General features: G+C 47.4%; 1 protein-coding gene across 2 annotated transcripts in view; it reads right to left on the minus strand.

Moving 5' to 3' along the window:
* Window positions 1-14,265, minus strand: part of mpp7a (MAGUK p55 scaffold protein 7a) — a 127,156-nt gene that overhangs the window by 99,392 nt on the left and 13,499 nt on the right. The window contains exon 2 of one of the 2 annotated variants that reach the window (XM_062521079.1): window positions 2,687-2,767. The gene's annotated coding sequence lies outside the window, so the exon portion shown is untranslated. The remainder of the gene's footprint in view (window positions 1-2,686; window positions 2,768-14,265) is intronic. The other variant, XM_062521080.1, reaches the window with a different exon arrangement.

A 14,265-nucleotide genomic window follows, 5' to 3' on the forward strand; every position in this document is an offset into this window, starting at 1 on the left:
ACGCTCATCTCTGGACTCTGGTGTTTGTCTCATCCCAGACAGGGTCAGTGAAGGGCCTTATCTAACGGCCCTGCTATCACAAAATAGGACAAAGAAACGCACCAGTCCAACGCACATTCTGTGCTGCACAGGTCGGGTTCCAACTCAACGCTGTTACTCCTCACCCCAGTCAGTAAAGACTGAAGATCTTCAGACACACAGAGCTGATCTCAACACCAGTGAATGTAACCAAACGAACATGAGCGTATTCGTCCGATCATTTCTACCACTGGAATGTCGGCTCGATGACTGTATCCCGTGACTGTACAAGGTAAAAAAATGTATATCCTGATGCTCAGACTCAGACATGCCATTACAAGAGGTGGGCCTATCGCATTACCAGGCATTCCTGACTGCTGTCTCCGCACAGCACAATCTCTGGCTCTGAATCGGACAACATGGCGGAGGGATTTGGACGTCATCTATATCAAATGGAATGGCATGAGGACACGTCACTGCTCTCCACAAGCCTCTGCCGTCACGTGGCTATCGGGTCCATTAGTCTGCCGTTGGGCCGCTGACAAGCCGCGTCTGGGAGAATGCTTTGAGCTCACGGCCCCGCATTTCTCTCCATCGTAATCGCAGCAAACGTCTCCTGTCATCTCTCCACGTCTCTCATCCGTCTTCATCTGCAGCGCCGCGGTCTCCGAGGAGGAGCGATCACTCCGTGCGGATGGAGTCTGCGATGGAAATACAGTCTTTTTCCCCCCACTGGGCTCAAGTTCTTTGGGACATTCATTCTGATGTCGCGCATAATATTCAATTTTCTCTTTTCCATTTCTGCTCTGTTTGAAGAAGCTCTTGTGTGCACTGCGCGGTCTCCCCGAGCGGACTCTGTCCACTGCTACCAGTCCTCCTGCCTGTTTTCAATTGACATATCAAGGCAACACATAATGATGATCCCGATTGAGTCCAAATCAAAAACAAGGCCAGCGTTCTAAGCCAGATGCACGGATCAAAGCGGGCCGGGTCAGAACGCATTAGAGACTCCTGCAGGTTGATGGGGAGGGTACTGGCGCTGGACCGGCGCTCTGTGTCCAGCACACGTGAGCTGGTTCTCCGAGAGGCCACGCAGCGGACAGTGGGAGTGCTGGCCCCTGCTGCCTCGGGGACAGTAGAGGTCACCTTATCTCATCACGGCGACGCACTAAGCAGCTTGAGCCCAGATGGACACGGCCGAAGGCCATTCCTCTCCACATCATCTTTCCGTTTCACTTCTTCTCTCAGATCCTCCTCTCTCTCTCTCTCTCCCTCTCTCTCTCTCGCCTTCGTTTAGGCTCATCCTTTCCTCTTCTTTCTTCTTCAACTCTCTTCCTCTTTCCTCCGCTCTGGATGACTTCATCTCACCTCCCCTTCCTTGTCTCTCTCTCTCTCTGTCTCTCTCTACATCAGCCTGGCCCTGAGATTTTATCTAAAACTCATTATTCTATCCTTGCCTCCCTCGCTCCTACACATCCACTTGCATATATATATATATATATATATATATATATATATATATATCTGCTCCCTCCCAACACACAAACCCACAGGCAGGGAGAGAGAGAGAGAGGGAGAGAGAGAGAGAGAGAGAGAGAGAGAGAGAGAGAGAGAGAGGGAGGGATGATGGGTTACTGAGAGAGACAAAGACAGATACTGACTGAGCTATTCGTAGAGAATGGGCTCCTCTAAATTATTGAGCCAACGTAATGGGTGACTAGAGAACCAGATACCCTGCTGATGCCTCTAGCCTTACCACAGTTCAGAGGTCAACTCTAATAGGCGGACTCTGCAATCCGGCGACATCAGGCAGACGTGCGCTCATCACCAGTGCATGAACTTCACATCTGACTCAGGACTAACCCTGTCAATGCATGATTAACACAAGTGATGCATAGACCCACCACAACACAGAAGCCATATAACCATCCTTCTCCAAGAGGGAGGGGCAACTTCATCTACAAAGGGTTCTGTTGCTGTAAGGTTTGTTTGACCGGCCGACCACTTAATTATACTCTTCAATGGACACGGCAGGTGCACCAGGTGTGCCAGGTGCAGCGGGTGGGAGGGAACACCTGCGCAGAGCGGTAGAGAAAGAGGAGTAGTGACACTCTTATAAGAAATCGTGGAAAACGATGGCACTGCTTTTCCATGCCAGTTTCCAGGTTATGGGAGTTTTGGAGCTTCAAAACAGCCAATCACTTGGTCAGTAGTCAATGAGTTACTTGATTACACCCTCCAGCATCCACTATCCCACCCTCCTGCCATACAGCACTGTGCTTTTTTTAACTATTGATCGCGTGGCGGCAACATCAGAGAGTGTGCTCTCTGCTCTGCACCTGCAGAGATCAGCTCATTACTTACCCTGACATTCACATACTGGACTTCTGTTTTTTATTGTTAGCACACTGGCATGGATTGTTGCATTTCCCATTCCCTAAAAGACTGTACTTCAGTCATTACTCAAATACTGTCAAATACTAAATAAATGAAATAAATAAGTCAAATACTGCCATATGGTGTTGTTATAGTAATATTATATACAACTTCTAACTTTACTTAGTCACACACACACACACACACACACACAAAACCGGTTTTCTGTGTAAAATAATCATAGACCGTGAGAAAGTAGAGCAAACATTGGACATGAAAGGGGAACACACACCCAATACTGACCAGTAGAAACCTGAAACACTGGATGCTTTAACGGCTGGTGCGGCTCATATCACTCCAGAAATACACACACCTGGAAGGAGAGATAGAAGGAGAGAGGGAGAGAGAGGGAGAGGAAGGAAGAAAATAAGCAAGGGAAGTCTACATCATACTCATAAACATTTTTACGAGCAATTAACAGTCAACACAGAGAACCAGTAAAACACAGAGCACATATAAACAAAATCCACTGGTTTTCAATAAAAAACACAAAGTTGCCTGGGAGAAAATGTGTGCATGCACCTGCCTACTTTGAACACTAGATGGCATGATAGGACATTTACTAGCATAGGACACCAGGCGCGCACCTGCAGTGAGAGTATCTGTCCAAGTAATATAGGAGACTGGTAGCAAAAGTATCTGTGATAAAGACTATGATAAATAATGGAAAAGATGAGGTGTGTGTGTGTGTGTGTGTGTGTGTGTGTGTGTGTGTGTGTGTGTGTGTGTGTGTGTGTGTGTGTGTGTGTGTGTGGTATGCGAGAATGCCTTCCTCCCTAATCCTCTCCTCTCTAAATGGGAGGGAATTCAAGTTTTATCAGTGCATTCCCCTCTATTCCCACCCACTGAAACACACACACACACACACACACACACACACACACACACACACATTTGCACAGTGTTTCTGGTATCCAGGGTCACTATTGTGGCTGACAGAAACAATACTCTTTCACACAGACACTCAATTGCATTAAATGGACATTCATGAAACAAAATAAAAAATGCTCATTCTCTCCGAAGCTAAGTATTTTTCTCAGGCACTCTGGGTCTTGCACATACACACACTCACAAGCAACACGCTGAGTGTCTTTACAAGAGCACATGTTAACAAACCCAGGACAGATGCTCGCATCCACTTCACACAAAGGTGAAGCATTACTAATGAAGCATTCGTTCATTCCCTCTCTCTCTCTCTCTCTCTCACACACACACACACACACACACACACACACACACACACACACAGAGTCAGGTGATGAGGTGAGGGTTGACCCGTGCTCAGGGCCCAGGGACAGGGTCACTTGTCAGGAGAGCAGCACACCAGCTCCCTCTGCATTCTTTCACCTCAGTGCTAACAGGCATCTAAAATGTGTGCATACGTTTGGACACACACACACACACACACACACACACACACACACACTTTTAAGCTCTTCATATTTACCTCTGCAGAATACATGCACTTTTAGCATGCACATGTTTGTGGAAGTGTATGTCTCATGACTATGACAACCACTTCTCCCAGTAGAAAGCATGTGCTGTAAGCCATTATGGCATCTATAATTCAGACTACTCTGAAGCCTATCTTCTGATAGTACACTGATGCGGTATAGAAAAGCACGTATAGAGACACACAGCCACAAACATGCTTGCACAAAGAGCCTACTTCTTTCTCTACCTGCGTCAAGTATTCTTCTCTACTGGAGTGCACTCCATGGCAATCATGGCAATCCGTGCGCACCGAACGCTCGATGGCGTTTTAAGCCCCCAACGTCACCTTCCAGGCAGAGCTGCCACCCTAACCCTAACCATAACCGTAACATTAACTCATGCCTAACCATAGTGCCCTCCAGGCAGTACTGCCTTGAAGACAACATCAGGGGCTTACAACACCGAGAACTGCACCGGGCATACACACACATAAACACACATGCACAGACAAACACAGACACACACACGCACGAAAGATTGGCACAGATGTACAATGCAAGATAAGATGCAGAATTGTTGAAACATTTCCATCCCCTACAGCATGTTTCTCTCTCTGCAGCGTTCTTCTGTATTCTAAGTTTTCAGACTGTCTTTCCCTCCCACTCTCTCACTCTCTCTCTCTCTCTCTCTCTCTCTTCTGAAAGCTGATAAGCCAGTCCTGAAGCTCGGTCCAGACTGGAGAGTCCAAGGGGGAGTGTGTGGGGTCAACTCGGGCCATGGTCTCCAATTACATACACACACGACTAACGCACACACACACACACACACACACCTGGAAAGAGCAGGCAGGGCATTTTTCTGTGCATGTTTGTATTCTGGATGTGTGTATATGGGAGCTCCTCCACGCGCTGATGCCAAATCAACAATGCCTGTGAAAGGGCCTTGCCAAAGATGACAACTTTTTCCACTGCAATAAAAAGAGCTGGCAGGTGCACTCTGGGTAATGACCTTTCCATTCTGTGAGTGTTGCTGGGAGTGGGCTGATGGAAATGGGAGCGACGGGGACAAGTCACCAGAGAGCTTCACACTCCACTTAAAAAGATGAAATCTCTTTAGTCCTTTAGATAAGACTCCACAGTGTGCACACACCCGCGCGCACACACACACACACACACACACACACACACACACACACACACACACACACACACACACACACACACACACAGGGTGGGGGGGTGTAAAAGTGAAGGAGAAAAAGATAGACAGATTAAGTAAGGAAGAGGAGAGTGTGTGTGTGTGTGTGTGTTAGAGAGAAAGATATATAGAAAGGAAGAAAGTGGGAGACAGCGAAGGCAAGAAGATAAAAGATCAGTGTAGAGAGAGAAAGACTGAAAGAGTCAGAGAGAATGATGGCAAGAGAGAGAGAGAGAGCGAGTGAGAGAGAGAGAGAGAGCGGGAGCAAGGCCTCCTGATTAATCCACACACTAAGCAGCTTAGGGCTGAAAAACCAACAATGCCACTGGGCCACATTTGGGCACGGGATCAGACCCAACACCAACACACGGCACTACAGGCCCACACCCCAGCACCCCAGCGCCCCAGCACCAACGCTCCCCAAACCATGCACTCTCCTGCCCTCTCTGGACACTGGCACTCTCCCCCTCCCCTCTCTGGACACGGGCACTCTCCTGCCCTCTCTGGACACTGGCACTCTCCCTCTCTGGCGTCTCCTGCCCACTCCTCTGAGGCTCAGTCTCTTCATACGGTCTCTCTCGCTCCGTTTCTCTCTTCCTTCCTGCTTTCTCTCTCTTTCAGGTCTTCCAGGTGCTCTTCCTCTGAGCACGGCCTTTTCCACTGCTCCATTGGCCTCTCCCTCTTAGAGGCTGACCTCAGTCTTCCTCTCTTTCTCTTCTTCTCCCCCTCTCGCTCCTTCTCTCCCTCTCTTTCTGCCCACCTCCATTCATACTCAGCTCTACTGGGCGCAGGTGCATTGCTCACCTACTTAACACAGCACTTTTATACTTCCCGTATGCACAAGCAAGCATGCACGTGCACACACTCTCTGTCTAAGCCAAAACCACACACAGACACACAGACACACACACACACCTTTCGTCACCAGATCTTCCCACGGCCGTCTTTCAGACAGTCAGAAAGCACCTTTGAAAGCATATGACACTAATGGCCATTGAGTCACACACCCTCCCACTAAAGCTCATTGAGAACTTCCTCTTTTAAACAACAACGCCCAAGAACCTTCACACATGCCCATTAGATGACTTGCCACTGATCCCATTCACACTCCACACAAAGGCTCAGCACCACCCAGGCCACAGACTACAGACATACCCAACGCTTCAACCGACTTCCTGTCCTTCTATTCACTGATGCCACAGGGCCCCTGAGGAGTCTAAATCACCTGAGACTGCCCGGTGGTGGTGGTGAGTGGTGGGTGGGGGTCATTCACAAAGCCATGGATGTTTTTCCCGGTTGGTCAGACAGTGGAATGCCACAGCAATGACCCCCCCTCAGGCAGGACGGACCCCCCCCAATCATCGGAGTCGGAAATGGGGATGAGATGAGATGCCAACGAGGGGCACCCTGCTGCAAATCTACTGGGAGCCCAAATAAGACAGGGTGGGAACAAGGTGCCTATAAGAGCATCTGAGCTAAAAGAAATGGACGGACAAACACGCACACACACACACACACACAGTAACAGGGGCCCCTAGTTGTGCACAGGGAAGTCGACAGCAAATTCCACAGCTCACAACAGCAGGCTTTGTGTTGGTGAGGCCAGGGCTGAAGAATGAGCTCTTATTTATCGACAGGCTTGGCATTTTATCAATGGACGAGAAATGGGGAGGAGGACGGACAGTCTCCAATGGCCAGCGGGCAAAGGGCAGTGCTGACCAGTGGTCCTGACAGGAACACCATGAACACACCAATCCCACCATTAGAGCATCAACAAACACCTGCCTACAAAACAGTGTGTAGGTAGTGTGGGAAGAGTGTGTGAGTGTGTGTGTGAGAGAGAGAATGACTTTGATCGATTCACAAGTGACATTTTAAAATTCTCTCTATCTCTCTCTCTCACACGCACACACACACGCACACACACACACACACAATTAGCTGTTGAAAAGCTCATACAATGACCATATACACCTCAAGTACAATGGAGATAATCCCCAATGTGCTGACCATGCCTGATACTGCCATTCAAACAGAGAAAGTGGTATGTGAACATGAGTGTATGTGAAGGAAATAGTGAGTGAGTGTGTGTGCATGTGTATGCTTGTGAATAGTGTCCTGTGGGGCACTGTAGTGTGGACAGGTGTGTTTGAGTGTGTGTGTGTGTGTGTGTGTGTGTGTGTGTGTGTGTGTGTGTGTGTGTGTGGCGAGCAGTGTGCTGCAGACTGACCTGACAGGACGTAACCTAACACTGCTAAACTGGCCTGACTGAATGGACAGATATACGAGATGACTGTCTAAGCCAAAACCACACACACGCACACACAAACACACACACGCACACAATTAAAACAGTAAGGTTACGCTACTACTCACTCATATACGGATCTACAACTAAAGAGCAAAAAGCAAAAGGCATGTTTACATCCGCTCACTTACAACTCAACAGCATTCCACATTTGCACAAACAAAACAAACAAACACACACACACACACACACACACACACACAGCACTCAAGCATGAGTTCTCAGTATTATCAGCATCACACACCACTGGAGCGCACACTCCAGTCCACACTCCGTCTCTTTAATGCGCACACACACACGCACGCACACTAGAAGGTAATAATGGCACTATTGACTTTGTCCTGACTAAAGCTCTGTATCCAGCAGAGGGACTATTAAAGGCAAACACTGATGGCATCAGGAACAGACACAGTTCCATACCAGAGACTTTCCAATGAGGAGACAATGCACTCAACGAGTGTGTGTGTGTGTGTGTGTGGGTACGGTGTGCATATTGTGTCTATTAAGGTGAGAATGGTTAACATGAGTGTGGGTATCTCTGTGCATCTGTGCATGTGTGTGTGATACTACTGTCTATGTGAGTGAGGGTGTGAGTGTGTGTGTGTGTGTGTGTGTGTGTGTGTGTGTGTGTGCACAGCATTCAGTAATGAGCAGAAAGAATTGTTTGACATCAATCATCTCCAACTGCCACACTAGACCCAAGGCTGAGAGCACAAACGTACACACACACAAAAACGCACAGATAGTCAGATAGACATTTACAGGAGAGCACTTTGACATTGACCTTGAGGACAGCATGTACTGCTGCAGCAGATTGCACTGTCAAAATGAATAAGAGCCTGTGTGTGTGTGTGTGTGTGTGTGTGTGTGTGAGAGTGGGCGAGCGAGTGAGAGAGACAGAGAGAGAGTGTGTGTGTGTGTGTGTGTGTGTGTGTGTGTGTGTGTGTGTGTGTGAGTGAGTGAGAGAGATAGAGAGAGAGAGACAGAGAGAAAGAGTGTGTGTGTGTGTGTGTGTGTGTGTGTGTGTGTGTGTGAGAGAGAGAGAGAGAACTACCATAGGAAAAAGGAGAAAGGAAAACGGTTGAGGAGAGCAAGAGAGGAGGGAGAGTGATGAAGGAGGGTGAGGAGCGGAGGCTCCAGGATTAGCCTGCTCTGCTGCTGCGCTGCTGCTCCTGAGAGGCATTATAGTGGAGGCCAGCTCAACTCAGCTCCCCACACGGGCCTCCACACTGCAGGGCCCAGGGAACCTCATTACACACTCACACGGCCCGGATTACAGGTGCGCTCCACCCAGGAACTCATATTAGCTTTCCAGCCAAGGGCCTGTGCCAAGGTACGCTCTCGTACACACACACACACACACACACACACACACAATTACCTCTTAAGACTTTTGTAGGGCTGCCACAAACAAACACAGACGTAAATATATAAGTACTGACACACATTCAAGAACACACACGCATGGACGTGGACACACACACACACACAAATATACTACTCTTCTGGGTAATCCAGTTAATCCAGCCATAGTTGAGAACAGGTTCATGTCTGCTTATGCTAGGTTGTCCTCATCACCATTCATTCACTTAAGTGCTTAACTAGTCAGTGAAAGCAACGAATCAGTTTGTGCGTATGCATGTGTGGGACCAAGGCCTGGAAGAGAAAGGGTGGAGAGAGAAGATATTGGCAAAGGAGAGGAAGAGCTATAGAGAGAGAATGGAAACTTGTGCTTTTGTGTGTCAAGCTTTTTTTGTGTGACTGTCTGTGTCCCTTTTTTGTGTCCTTTTGTCCTTTACTCTGTGAAAGAGACACACGGACAGACAGAGATACCACGCCCCTCGTTGTCACAGGTGAACTTGTTTCCTTCTCGCCGCTGAATTCCAGCAGAAGGGCATGACGAGGCAAGCAGGCTGCTCTGGAGCCAGATCACTGACATCAGATCAGTACGCTTTATGCCAGGAGATTCAGTCAGCACTCAGCACTACTCACGTAACAAACACAAAGGTCCTAACACCGACACACAAACACGCATACAGTACACACACAAACACACATACAGTACACGCACACTCACACGCATACAGTACAGTACAGGCACACACACACACTCACACACATACAGTAAGAGAGAGAGAGAGAGAGAGAGAGAGAGAGAGAGAGAGAGAGAGACAGAGAGAGAGAGTGCGCTTTGCCAGCCGGCTTGTTCACCAGTGGCCCAGATGGTAGCTGACGGCGTGGAAAGTTGGATCATGATGTTCACTTAAGAGCTTTCCCTTCTCTCTCATATGGCTAAAATAAGCTCATGCACCCTTCACCTCTACACACACCTGCACACTGACAGGGGAAGCCTAGCAGCTGTTACAGACACACATATACACACATACACACATACACACATAATGTACATACACAAACCATACAACCTCACCCCCCAGCACCCACACCGGCTCAGATTGCACACAGAGGCCTGGGGTCCAAGAGGTTGCATTTATGTTGAACGGCAAACATTTATGAGAATTAGATGGCTACATTGGCCAAACACAGGCGTGAGCACAATGTAATTATACTGTATGTACTGCACTGTATACATACTGTATACTATTCACAAGCCAAAGTGCATATAGTGTGTGTGTGTGTGTGCACATTTGCCTATGTGTGTATGCGCGTGTGCACATGCCACCTCTTGCTCTATACAGCATGAGGATGCAAATATTTGGCCTTGTGTTTTAACAACTGGAGGAGTGGGTGCTCCCATTATGGTTGGTTGGTGGTCACACACACACACACACACACACACACACACACACACACACACACACACACACACCTGATTAGGGCCAACTGGGTTCAGTACAAGTGATGGAGTGTTACACCCCACCCTTACAGGGCTCTTTAGGTGTGCACAAAAACCCTCTACTGACCCCAAATCCTAATAATCAATAATACACTTTCAAAATGAGAAATGACCCAACCAGTGGGATTTATTCACATTAAAGCCTACCTCACACTGATAGACTTGGGAAAGATTATTGAAAGATTGTAGTCTTTTAACTAATGCCCCTCATTCAAGCTTTACTCAAAAGACTACAATCAAGAATCTTTCCCAAATCTTGTCAAAGTCTGTCAGTGCAAGGTAGGCTTTAGACACACAATTACGAGGTACTAAATAAAGACATGACAAAAGTCCAAATCAAGATAACGGGACAAAGTCGCAAGCTGAGAAGCAGTAAGACAGTCAGCAGTCTCCAAACCAAAAGCCTCTCCTCAGAAACTGGATCCTGGAGCCTTTAACTCCTGATCAATCAGCAGGCCAGGTGCTGCCAATCAAGGCTGTTGCAAGCAGAGCACCTGAACACAGCACAAAAACAGCACTGGGAACACACAGCACAAGAAACACATACAGTCGTAACATGCAGGCAAGTTGTTAAGAGCCTGTACCTTACTGCAGATAAAAAAAAGTTGGAAAGGGGTGGTGCAGGCTGTGTGTGTGTGTGTGTGTGTGTGTGCGCATGTGTGTCTCCGTCTGACAGAGCGCTGACCGTCTGCCTGGAAACCCCCCAGACTTTCCGAACTGACTCAAATCCCAGTCGGAGACAGCGCCAGTCCCATGACAACTGGATGTGTGTGTGAGGGGGGGACGTTTGGGGACAGTCCTAATGTGTGTTGTGTTAAAAGTTAGACAATGCTGCGCAGTTCCGCTGGAACACTAATGGGATATGATAAGAGGAATGCTTTGAAGCTCCAAAGGAGCCTTTGTGCTGCCGGCTGAGGCCTTTATTGGCTATGAGGGATGCTGTGAGTGGCTGTCACTGGCCTGGGTCTGGGTGGACATGCATGCAATGACTGCCCTTTTTATTTTAAGAGTGTGTCTGTGTGTGTGTGTGCGTGTGTGCGTGTGTGTGTGTGTGTGTGTGTGTGTGTGTGTGTGTGTGTGTGTCTCTCTCTTTATGAGTAATTCTATGTGCAATGGCCGGCCGCGTTTGAATGAATGGCTCCAAATGAATGAATGCCATGTGCAAGTGTGCTTGTAAGTGGGAGTGTGTGTGTTCTCATTGCATGACTGTGCTCCGGGCCCTACAATGAAGGCCATTGTATCTGAGCCCCAAACACGACCACAGTAGTGCACCCCAACTCTACAGACCCTGTACCACTCCCCCTGACCCCAATCTGCCAGCCAGCACACACACACACACACAATTCCATCTCCCCTCCTCTCCCAATCTCTTCTCTCACTCTATCCACATCACTCCATTATTTTAATCAGTCTATTCTCAATGGCTTCACATAACCTCCAATAGACAGAGGGGGGGGGGGGTGCAGGGGGAAATACCTCCATGGGTTTGAGTCTTGATAAATATGCAGAAGAGTTTGTGTGTGCTAGGCTACAGCCGAGTAGTGGACCACTCTGTGTCCAGCCTTCTGACTGTAATTCAAAACCATGGCCGGGCCAGACAGCTAGTTGTGAGATATACACTGAGTCAAAGAGTATTAAAAATAAATCTGCTTTATGGCCTGTGCTGACTGCAGACCTGCAGTGCTGTAAACATGCCACTCTCTGCCTCCCACACTCCCAGATGCTGGTCCTGCTACCAGCAGTTACTATCTAACAATACTGTATATTGTAATGGCTTACAGTCATTTCCTGTGTATTTTCTGTATTGTGTATAAGCTACATGACAGTGTTTTAAGCTAGTTGAAAGAAACAAAGGCATATAATTACCATATTAACTGCCCCAATGTATTAACCTCATAGCTGAAGACATTTTGCCAAATCATCAATATAAGCCATGGAAATAGTTGTGAAATGATGGTACTTTGATGCATTACTTGCATATACAGTTTATGTGCTGAATAGTGAAGTCCCACAGCTATGTTGATGTCCTCGGGAAAAAAGTGTGGTTATGTTCTTCCACAGGGCCAAGAGTCTGTAGTGCCTAGTAGTGTTTGGCAGCACAAGAGAGGACTCCTAAGTGCAATCCCTAGAGGAACTGGACGGAGAAGCTAGGGATGTTAATGGCACCTTTAACCAGAACACTTCACCAATGAAATGCTCAATGGTGGTCAGCTTATAGGAGGCTCAGCGGTCAGTTAATAAGAATCCCATTGGCCAGTTAAACAGCAGCACATTGATCAGACAATAAGCTGATTAACGAGTTAAGTTTCAGAGGCTCATTGGCCATCTTGGCAGACGCTTGTTGGAGACACTGAGGGGATGTACCAGCGGTGTTACAGAACAAGGGAAGGAGACGGCTGATCCATGACCAGCTCCAGCACAGTCCAGCAAACCGGAGAGCCTCAACAATGGTGGTGCCACTGAATTGCTGAACAGGAGCACATACTCAAGAGCTGACCAAACGCTAAGAACGGAGCCATGTTTGCAACTGATTCTTGTTCTGTAACGGCGGGCTAAACACTAAACACCTTGATTTGCTAATTGCTAAAGTATGTTAGGGGGGCCATCAGCTGACATGTAGGTCTGAATGAGCTCAGTGGTGAAGTTTAAAGACACGAGTCACATGAGACTGGATTTCATAAAGCCGAGATGCCTTTACATGGTAAAGTGAAGGCCTGGAGCGAGGGAACGGCTGCAGGGGCGCAAACAAATAGTGGGAGCTGCAAAGCCCCATCTCAAGGAGGCTGGAAACCAGAGTAGCGCTGCCATCCCAGGCCAAACTTTACACCCTCAACAGGGCCAAATAAAGAGAGGTCCTTTACACACACACACACACACACACACACACACACACACAGACACACACAGACACACACAGACACACACAGACACACACAGACACACACACACACACACACACACACACACACACACACACACACACACACACACACACACACAATTAGATACAGCTCACTTAGTAGGTGATTTTTAAGCAAATCCTTCGTGAGGGCCAGATTCATGAGGAAGAAAAATCGTTTTAGAGCAACGGTCAATTTAATTAGAGACCTTTTCACCTCCCTGCAATCTGGCTAATCTCTAAGAGAGTGACTATGCAAATTCACCTGACTAAAGTCACTGTAATGTCAAACGAGACGTCTTTGGACACACTGAAATGTAGTCGTAGTATGCTGGAATATTAAACTCACAGTCATAGACACATGTAAGGGAGACAGAGAGAGAATGAGAGAACCATATGGTGTGTGACACCAAGTCTATGTGCTGTCTAAATAAACGTGTCTAGCCTACAGTACATGTACTCTACATCCCCATCTTAAACTCTCATACACACACAGTCAAAAACGTACTCTCTACTACAACAACTATTTCCCTTAAGACGTTAAGGACACACTCACTACCATTATCTAATCATAAATACTTAATAAACATATATACACACACACCCACACCCACACACACACACACACTTCACAGTGCCACACACACACACACACACACACACACACACACAGTCTCTCCATGCCATGCATGACTGACTATGCATGGGATACTGGAAACAGTACTGAGCAATCTTTGTCATGTGTTCTTCATGCAATTGTCTTTAAATGCGTGTTATGGGGGGTTATGCTAAGTCTGAAATGTACAAAAACTACACCAACTACATCAAAGCAAAACAAAACCACTTGACCATTAGTCATTACTTATTTATGTATAATGCCTTTAGCTGCATTGTGAGCACACAGTCATTTCATTTTTGTACTTACTTTGTGCACCTTGAAGAGCTACACTTACGGACACGCTTTACGCAAACGCTCCACACACAGGCAAGGTAAATACGCTATGAATCTGTTTGCACATGCTTGAAGCTCCTCCTGTTCCAAAGTATGTATATCATTTCTCTACATCTGTTTTCATTCTCCTGCAGACACTGTAAAATATCTCTCCACCATTCCAG

The sequence above is a fragment of the Sardina pilchardus genome, chromosome 19 (assembly GCF_963854185.1).
Source record: "Sardina pilchardus chromosome 19, fSarPil1.1, whole genome shotgun sequence".
Classification (NCBI taxonomy): Eukaryota; Metazoa; Chordata; class Actinopteri; order Clupeiformes; family Clupeidae; genus Sardina; species Sardina pilchardus.